The sequence below is a fragment of the Colossoma macropomum genome, unplaced genomic scaffold (assembly GCF_904425465.1).
Source record: "Colossoma macropomum unplaced genomic scaffold, Colossoma_macropomum, whole genome shotgun sequence".
Lineage (NCBI taxonomy): Eukaryota > Metazoa > Chordata > Actinopteri > Characiformes > Serrasalmidae > Colossoma > Colossoma macropomum.
In genome coordinates, this window is record NW_023494789.1 from 40,882,233 (window position 1) to 40,892,878 (window position 10,646).

Consider the following 10,646-nt stretch of genomic DNA (forward strand, 5'->3'; position numbering starts at 1 on the left):
AAGGTTAAGAAATCTTGAACTTCACTTAAATGATAAGTGATTTTTTCATGAAATGTATTAAGAGAATAATTACATGAAGAAAACTGCCAACTAGTAATAGTGAGGAACAGTGTGGATTAAGTTCAGGATAAATTTTCTCCATGTGACTTATCAAGATGTACTGTAAACGTATTCTAGATGTATTCTGAATACATTACTTTTTATGTATTGAATTAAAATTCTTTATTGAATACTTTTAGGACAGTGTAATCAGTATTCAGCCATCACGACCTTTTCAAAGTATTTTGTTTTACCTTCTAATAAGGAGACATGTGAGAATACGTCCCGACAACAACTTCCTTGTCAAAAGTAAAACTTTACTCAACTTTCTAATCCCATAAAATGACCACTCTGTTAAGAACATTCTTATTATGCTCTCACAAGGGAATGTTCTCTCTCTCTCTTTCTCTCTCTCTCTCTCTCTCTCTCTCTCTCTCTCTCTGTCTGTGTGTGTTCTTTAAAGGGGCTAAATGAGGATACAGTAAATGAGGATGCAGTAATCTTTTCCTGAGGCCAGGGTGGACCTGTCAAGATGCAACTTAAAATCCAACTTGTCATGAAGGACTGGCAGCAAGTAAAAGGAGAAAACAGAAATGAAGGCGATCAAAAAGCAGACACACTGAGGCAAGTCAATTTAGAGTGAAAGCACTCCAGTTCAGCCTTGTACTGTAACAAGATAATCTATTGTGGGTCACGACACCAACCACAATAACCCTCTCACATAACCTTTACCTTCAACATTGTAATACATGGGGAAAGTTAAACACTTAGACCTAGTGCAGTGAAAGACAATACTGGATTTAAGAGGGTGGTCTTTGGTAGAGCTGCTCTTAACACTCTAGGGGTCATTTACGGCTGTCATTACAAATAGCGAGCAGCGGTTACAGTATACCGCTCTAATGGCATGCAAATGGGTGATGCTTATCTTAGGATCGTATACTAGAATAGTATCATGCCTCCCTGGCTTTTAAACCCCACCACAGCAACTCAGATCCCATAACAGACTTTTAGCAACTTATAATGACAATGAAAAAAAAGAGTGAATACGAGATGGAGGATTTCACGTCGTCACGTTAATCATCAGTCCAGCTGTACTTTTATCGCTGTCGTGATCTGCACCAAAAACATTACAATCTCAACCACATCGCATTTAGTCCGTTTAGCTTTTCACAAATGATTATGGAAGCACATCATTTCTGTAGGCCAAAAACTGTCCCCCACGACTTTCTGAGAAGTGCAGTCTGGGAAAGATAACACGGGAGTAACTCATTCAAACCTTTAAAAGAGACAAAAAAAAAAAATTAGAAAGAAAAAACATACAACACTCCCATTCACACAATATCGCACTCACCGATTAGGAGTGGGTTTAACCTGAGATCACAAAATGTGCTATGCAAGCTGGAATATGTCTTAGGAATTAGTATCATAATTTCTTCTTGTTAATGCTATGACTTGAAGAGGATTACACTATGCTAAAAGTTAAAGAGCACATATTATTCCTTGCATTTTAATAAACTGTTAAAGGGCCCTTTCCCTGCATTTTTAGTAAATTTAATCAAATTTAATATTTAGTAAATGCATTTTTCTTGTACTTTATTTTTTCCCCCCCGGAGGTCCACATTTGTGTTTTATTTACCAAGAACAGTCATGATGCTTTTTTACATGATCATTTTCTAACCTCTCTTTATGACTTAGAAGTAAACAGGCTGTTTTTGTTAGTATGCCTTTAAGACTTATATATAAAAATGACTTGTTTTCTAGCCACCCTGTTGTATCGCTCATTCAAAAAGCTGAAAAAGTGAATGAGTGGGGCAAAACTGCAACAGGCTAAATAGGCAGATATATGTAAATGTATCAGTTTTGTGGTGTTACAGAAAAAGTGAACTCAAAATGGGCCATTTTTGCAGGTTAGGTTTAATAAATGGACTGTATGGACTGGGTAGTAAACAGCATGGTTTGAAATTTTAAGACGTACGACATCAAGCTCTTTCATTTCAAAAGAGTGAGGGGAAATTTGTTTTTCCATGATGGGCCCTTTAAGGTTTCAAAACATACCATCCGCTTCCCAGTTATACAGTCTATAAATGGACTAAATAAGCCCATTAAAAATGAATTGTTTTTGTGATGTTGTGAAAAACAAAAGCATTCACACATACCCACCTACCAGCCTGCAGGAGTTTAGCCCCTCCCATTCACACTGGGCTGATTGTTTCGGTCTGGACTGCTTTTTGAATGAGCGCAGCCAATCAGAACGGAGGTCGTTTACATATATCAGTCTTAAAGGCACAGTAACAGAACAGACTGCGAAAATGGTCATGTAAAAATGAGTTATAATCATTTTTTGGTATTTTTGCAGAATATGGGGAATTTAGGTTGTAGTAGGCTTTCTGAGTTATAGTATGTTGCATGTTTGTACATTTGTTCTCTACTATGTTTGTTTCTAAAGGATAAAGAGAGGTTGGAAACTGGTCATGTAAAAAAGAATCAGGGATGTTTTTGGTAAGTACAAATATCACAACTGTAACTTACAGTAAAATACAGTAGAATATTTGATTTCTCACTGAGATTTTCTGGTTATTAATGCATAAATAATATATTACTTATATTAAAGCCTGATTATTTTCAATTACTAAATCCAGTAGTTATTTATTGATTTTTAATTATTTCTCCAAAAGCATGCTTTGAATATCAATCCACTACAATCTGCCTGTTGCCGCTTGATTTGCTATAAGGCTGAAAGGTTTCTGGGACATTTTTCCAAATGTCATTTTTTACTGTTCCCTTTCAGGACCAAACCTGTAAATCTATGTCAAAGATCCATTTCAGCTTATTGAGTGAGATGACTTATTATTCAGTACTTGAAAAATCAGACACTTTACTGAAAGTATATAACCATCCATATATCATATAACCTAGGAAGTAAAGTGACAGGAAGAGTACGCTGTAGTTCAAGGCATTGTGAGCAAGCTGGAGGGAGAGAAGACGAACAATTCCATTACAGCTCCCCCCCAAACGTCTCTTTCCCTGGACAGTGATGACAGATTTATCTTCTCTGGAACGCTAAATCCAAGGTTGATGATGAAACCATGTATGTTCTTCTGCCAGGGCAGCAGAGCATAGCAGAACTGGCTGATTTTCAGTGAAGGACGTCTAAGGGCCAAGCACCATATTACTCTCTCACCTCTTCCTATCCGCTTTTCCATTAAACCACCTTTATCATTCCTAAGTAGCTTTAGGCACTGTTAGAAACTCACCTTTTAAGTGAAAAAAAAGTGAAAACAGTCATGCTGTAGCTACAGCTGGAAGAATAAAGTCAAGCAAGGCTCGGTTGCTGGCGTAGCCTTAAATGGAGGCTACCTCTGTAAGCCCTTTTCAACACTGGCCTTATTCGGTACATGTTTAGGGGTCCGATGTGGTTAGGTTTAACTCTGTAATGCAAGCAGTGGGGCCCAAGTCTCAGCCATTTGCGAGCATGCCTCTCACACACTCACTCACTCATACATGCGCACACATTTGGGTTTAACAATTAGTCAGTCAACACTAGACAGGGTTGCAAAGCAGTTCAGCAGCTGTTGTGGGCTATGGAACAAATGCTAGCATCAGGAGCTAACCTCCACTTTCCTCTCCCAGAGACACAAAGAAGCAGATTGAGTCCTTCAGTGTCATTCCTAAGGAGTTCATAGTGCCTTAAAAAAAATGGTCCAGTCAAATATCAAAAATTATAAATGTTTCCACTGAACCTAAGTATAGTCAATGAGCCGAGATGTTTGGTGTCTTAAATTTGCTTCTGTAGACTCTTTCTGTAGCCCCCCAGTGGCCATTCGGCTGCAGGAATGGATTTATTTTTTAATTAACACAATTTTTCTTCCTTCTCAGTCTATGTGAACATTAGCCATGTTAGCAATAGTCTTGAATGCATTAAACTACTCTCCAAGCGACAAGGGGAGAGGGATACTCATTGCCAATTTCAACAAATTTTTAAACCTCAGTGATAACAATGTAGAGGATGGTACATATGCCAGTGAATTAATTAATTTAATCGCAAAAATAAAGCCAACTTGTCCCTACATCCCTACATCTGCTCTCAGTTTTACTCGCCTTCTTTTTTGATTGGTTACCTCATTAAGAAGTGGCACATAACAAGCTTTCCTGCTGAAGTTGAGCATTTCTTAAACTTGATCTGTGAGGATCCACCATCTCTGTTATCAGATTAGCTAGGACACTGCTGGTTCTCTGTGTGTCACATGTTGTATCCCGGTTGGGCTGCTAGCAAGCAATTAGGGGTGAATAGGGGAAAACACTGCACCCCTCTCTACGAAGACGGCTGTGCCGACATAAAATGGACAACTTTCTTCAGTTTAAAAAATAATGCCACAATAGAAACTAGCATAAAAACGCTTTTACAAGTGTTGTATTACTTGCTCACCTAAGAAGATGAAAATCCAGTTCATGTTTGGTTTTGTAATTGAAATATGTTTTATCAAGATTATTTAATTTAAAAATGCATAGTTCAACTGAGGGGCCTCCAAAACTGGTGGGTATTGTATTTTATGGCTTCTGTCAAAAAGATTTTTTTAAAAGGTATGCTGCATCACTAAAAACGATTGGCAGCCGCTGATAGGCCTGAATTTATCAATACTTTTGTCCATTTTTATAGATAACAGTGTGACATTCAGCTTCAAAAACCACAAAACAACACAAAGCAGCTTGAGGCAAACGTGTGATGATCTAGGCTGCAGTTAGCCTGATGCTAATTTGTTTGCTATATTAACCCTAGCTCCAGTGCAAAGCTAAAGAATGAGACATAATAACTTAATGTGAACTTCAGAAGAATATCAGTGAAGACAGGAGCATAAGGACTGGAATTAACAAACCGCTCTTTTCTTTTTCTCAGCTCCACCTCGGCTCAGACTTGGAACACAAGTAACCCTAGAACACAACAGCGTGACAAATTACTAGGAGCAAACAGGTAGTGCAGAGAACAGGAGGGGGAAAACAGACCCATCGAGATGTTTTAGCGACCCCGTTTAACCCGAACCCGTATCAGTATGGCATGATGACAGACTGCAGGCCTTCCCTTTCTCTTTCCCTTCCTCCATTCGTCTCTTTCTCTCCCCTGGAGCCGTGTTAGGGTGGAGAAAGAGACGCCATTAATCTCCTGTCAGAGGAGATTATGCTTCATTACAAAAGGCTGAAGCAAGTAAAGGACATCTGCCTCTTTACTGACACTGGACTTGGCAGGCAGGATTACTTCTGATACTTTATTTTGGTATTACTTTATTTATATTCAGAATCAGTGATAGGCTGAGCATTTAGGCGTTTTAATCTTAGATTTTTAAGGTTTAAATTAATGGGATGGATCTGGGTTTTGAGAGCTTTTTGGCACTCAGTAAAGTGTGTGGCAATACAAACTAATAAAAACAGTGCATTCCTGCGGCCCAACAGGCTTTATGTAGAAGTGTAACCACGTCCACTGTTTTCCAAGTTGCCATATTCTATTAAGCAGGACAGAAGATGGTTGGGACCACAACAGAGTGTGTCAAAAGCATGCAGAAACACAAAGAGCCCTGCTGGTGACATCCTGTCTAAATAAAAATAATACGTGGCCACACCATATTAACATGTGGGAATGAGGTCCTAATATGTGGCCAAGACTCCTTAAGGCATGGGAACGAGATAATAGGTCGTAGCCATGACTTAGTAAGGTGTGGGAATGAGATCATGCCTTATTAAGCTGTGGTGAAGGCTTAATTATCTTGTGGCCACACCTTACTAAGTCGTGGCCACGCATTAGGATCTCATTCCCATGTTACTCTGCATTCGTATTTTCGTTCCCATGCCTTAGCAAGTTGTGGCCATGACTTTATTATCTTGTTCCCACACCTTACTAAGTCAGAGCCACAAGTTAGTATTTCGTTCCCATGCCTTAGTAAGTCGTGGCCACACATTATTTTTGTTTATAGGGGATGTCACCAGCAGGGCTCCGTAGAAACCTCAACTTTGAAGAAATAAAAAATGCCACTTTTTTTTTATTTTTCAGTACTGATACCAGTTCCTTGAGCACTGATACTGATTCTTTGACTATCTGACACTGATTTTCTATTTTTTTTAAACTTTCTATCATACTTGACTTGTCCATGCATTGCTACTTCACTTGAAGAAATACATAGCCAACAATATAATTGTAAAAATACATAAAAACAGCAACATAATAGTGCAAATGTATGCAAAATAAGCCAATTTAAAATTGAGACTAGAATTGTAATTCTAGTATAATACTTATCTAGCTACTTGTTTTTATGTTAACATTAGGCTACATGTAGCTATAAGTTCTGTCATATTTCAGGGTAGATTTGTTAAAGAATTAGATCTGATTCAGCATTTTCTGCTGGTATCTGCTGATACTGATACTGGGTATTGTACTGGTGCCATCTCTAACTTCGGGAGGTGGACTTTCTGGGTGTGAAATGACTGAGTTGAGCTGCTAGTGAACAATGAGGGGTGAAAGACGATGGGTTAAAACCTCTGCTGTGAAAATGGCCGTGCTGAGATAAGTATTCTTGACAATAAAAATATATTTATAAATATTGACTTGCTTGTCCACCCACCAAGACTCACTTCCAGTTTTAAAAATCACACTGCCATCTAAATATTCCATTATGTTATTGAAGAAAAAAACAAAACTATGGAAATTGCACATAATGGTAAAGCAGGTAATACTGGCACCTAGAATGGAGCCCTGGGGTTATAACCCTTGTGTAAGCAGCCTCATGTTTATCAGTCTAGATTCTGAATGTAATTAAAAGGTAAACTAATGAGCTTGTATTACATTTCCTTAAAATCTACATTTGTTTAAGCTTGCTTATCCAAAACCTGTCCGTTCATTGAGTCAGTCTGTTGCCTACAGCAGGCTCCATTAAGAGATGATATAGAGGAAAATATGAGATTGCATTGTACATGACAGCTTAAATGACAGCACAGTGACAAAGCTTGGACAGCACTCTGATTTATGGGCAAGCTCACAAACTATTACCAGTCTTCATGATTCCTGCCATAAAATTGATCGATGGCACAAGAACCTGACCATAAACACGCTGACAAGAGACAAGCGAGGATTTATGGCAATGTGGAAAAAATTGGACACTAGAGAGCTGCTCAGCTCCTGGATTTTATGTAATATATATACAAGGTACTGTGCAAAGGTTTCAGTCACCTAAACACATAGTTTAAAGCCATTTATCTTGACTAAGTGTGTTAAAAAAGCACCATATATTATTAGAATAAGTGCAAATAAACATAAACACAGAAACAAGAATTTCTTGTTTTGAAAAAAGTAGCTGATCTGCTTGTGAGCTAGTCCGAAGAACAAAGTTTGGTTCCAGATTTCTTCTGGACTCCTTTAGCCATCACATGGATTTGTCCATCAGCGGTAGGCCTGATTTAACATCATGACGTGTTGATCAATCAATCCAGGTATGATCAATGCAACAACTAATAATACTGGGATTTCTCAAGCAGGGGTTTGGAAATGTTTAAACAAACACATTGACTGATATAAATTCTTATTGTATTCATATTATTTGTATTTACAATAATGAATTGTTTCAACTGTGAGGCTTAATTAACCTAATGGTGTTTTTCCACTGGGCAGTACGGTACAGGACGTGTAAGCCGAACCCAGAACTATTCATACCTCCATCGAGTACCTATGTCTGTTTCCCATAGCATAGTAGAACTGTGAAGGGGACCGAGTGCTTTAGTTTGTGGGAATTTTCATGTAAATGTAGCCTTAACAGTAAACAACATAAACAACAGCAGCAGTTGAGGCAGAGACTTCTGGCTAGCTAATGTTTTCTTTTTTCTAAAATGGTCATCTGACACCACTGATGATTCTATAGTGATTATATTTAACCAATAAGTGATTTGCACCATTACTAGCTATACCTATACATGCCAGCATGCTTATGCTGTGTTTATGATGTCTTAAAGTGACCTTCTTACATCTCACCTCAATCTAGCACTTGAAAAAAAAAAAGCTTTTACTTGCTCAGAACAACTTAAGCATGCAATTATTCAAGTATCCCACTGCATTTAGTGATCTCATTCACAATTAACATACAGTATATGGACAAAAGTATTGGGACACCTACACATTACACTTACAGGAGCTTTTAGCACATCCCATTCTAAATCTACAAGCATTAATATGGAGTTGGTCCTCCTTTGCAGCTATAACAGCTTCCACTCTTCTGGGAAGCTTTCTACAAGATTTTGGAGAGTGTCTGCTGGAATTTTTGCTCATTCATCCAGAAGAGCATTTGTGAGGTCATCTCATTGTTGTTTGAGAGAGCCGTAGAACTCTGTTCTAGTTCATCCCAAAGGTGATCAATAGGGATGAGGTCAGGGCTCTGAGGGCCAGTCAAGTTCTTCCACACCAAACTCACCCAGCCAGGCCTTTATGGACCTTGCTTTATACACTGGGGTTCAGTCATGCTAGAGCAGAAAAAGTTCTTCCACAAACTGTTCCCACAAAGTTGAAAGCATAGAATTGTCCAAAATGTCTTGGTGCTGAATCATTAAGATTTCCTTCACTGGAACTAAGGGTTCTAGACCAACCCCTGAAAAACAGCCCCATATCATCATCCCTCCACCAAACTTTACAGTTTGCACAATGCAGTCAGACGTTCTCCTGGCATTCGCCAAACCCAGACTCGTCTATCAGTCTGCCAGATAGAGAAGCGTGATTCATCACTCCACAGAATATGTTTCCATTGCTAGTTGTAAAGCCAGCATCAGTAACCCAGCAAGAAGGGTAACCAAATTCTAGGTACTCAGGTACAGTATGGCTCACTAGGTAGAGGAAATCATAATCATGCATGATCACAGATTTGTAACCACGCCGTATCACACTGCCCAGTGGAAAACACCATAAGCGTCTAATGTGATCTGAATTTGAAGTAATAACAGTTAATTAAAGTGATGTTCTCTGCTAGATCCACTGTAAACAACGTAGCCATGATACCATTTTACTCCCAGCTGTTTCCTTCAAGGTCTGGAGGCCATAATTGACAATGACTCTGTTTATAGATCCTTAGTCACATTCTAAAAAAGTGCTGGAACTCCACTGGGACAATCACTGGCTTTTTGTCTCTGGATATAATTCATGTTTCCAGCTTGCAGGAAGTAAGAAATCTTGAACAATTATGAAATCAAAGTCTTTGGTGTTTTCAATAAGTGTCGTTCTGTTGATATAACTGTGTTTGCATCTTGTTTTTAGGCACAAAGACTTGTGGTTGAGCCGTTGCAAATTGCTAATGATGTCTGTCAACGGTGATGTAATTTAGGGCAAACTCAGAAGGCCACATATTAGGCTATTAAAACTGTATTTCCTGCAGAAAGTCTGGAGTTTCACAATGACTTCATTATTTGGCAGTTTTTCTCAACATGAACAAAGCAGAAATGCTGGATAGAATTATCTATTAATGTAGAAAAAAGGAGGTGGGGGGGGTGCTGAGGAACAATAACATAGAAAAGCACACAGGACTCAAACCACACGTCAATTTAAATTTCAAATGGCGCTTCAATGAAGGCGATCAGAAGTCGTCTCTTCTTTTTTTATCGAAGCAATTTTGCTCTGCCTCTGACTGTGCACTCTTTTGAGGGCCATCTCAAGGCTGGCTGGGGACCCCCTCTTTCTATCTCTCTCTCAGAAAGAAGGAAGCTTTGGCTGGGGATAATGAGGCCCCCCGTCCAGCCTCCATACACATCCCTGCTGTCTCTGAGCTCACCCTGCACGTGTGAAGGGTACAAAACCCTTAAACCCCAAACACACTCTTCCTGGCCCCTCTACCTCTCTATGCTCTTAACGTCTGCATTTGTGCTTAATTCGATTCAGCCTGCTACAAGATAATTAGGAAAGCGATGCTGACATTTGTCTCACTAGGGGTACGAGGGTCATGAGAAGATAGAGGGATGGATAAAAACAATGGAAATGAGAAAGCAGGGCTCAGAATAAGGGTAAATGGTCCACAACTTTATCTCACTCGTCTGTTCTGTTTGCTTAGAGATCGTATTCCAGCTTCCATACTGAGCAAGGAGGCCTTCGCTGAGCAACTCCTTACTTCAAAAACCCAGCCATTTCTCAAAAACCCTATTATGTTTGATTAATGGAGGTCAGAACCCAAAGAACATAGTCTTGAATAAACATAACCCAAAAAATCATGTCCCCCAATCAAAAATGACCTTGAACTAATAATAAAAAACAATATAATTTGCTTGTTTACTCTCTGTTGTGTCTCAACCACATAATGTATGCTAATGATTAAAGTATACTGTGTAAAACTGTGTAAGTAGCAGTTTAAGGGGTCCAATGACCATGTTTAAGCGGGGCCCAATCACCACAGCATCCCTGCCCAATGAGCCTTAGTGTGATTCCTTGCACTGCCATAGTTATTTATTTGGCTAATAATTAATATTCAGGCAGATGATTAAGATGCTGGAAGCGAAAATAGATTAAACAAAAGCCTGACGCATATGAATGCTGCACACTGAACAGTCATGACTGTACTTAGATCTGCCTGTTTGTATTCATTCATGACACAGCAATA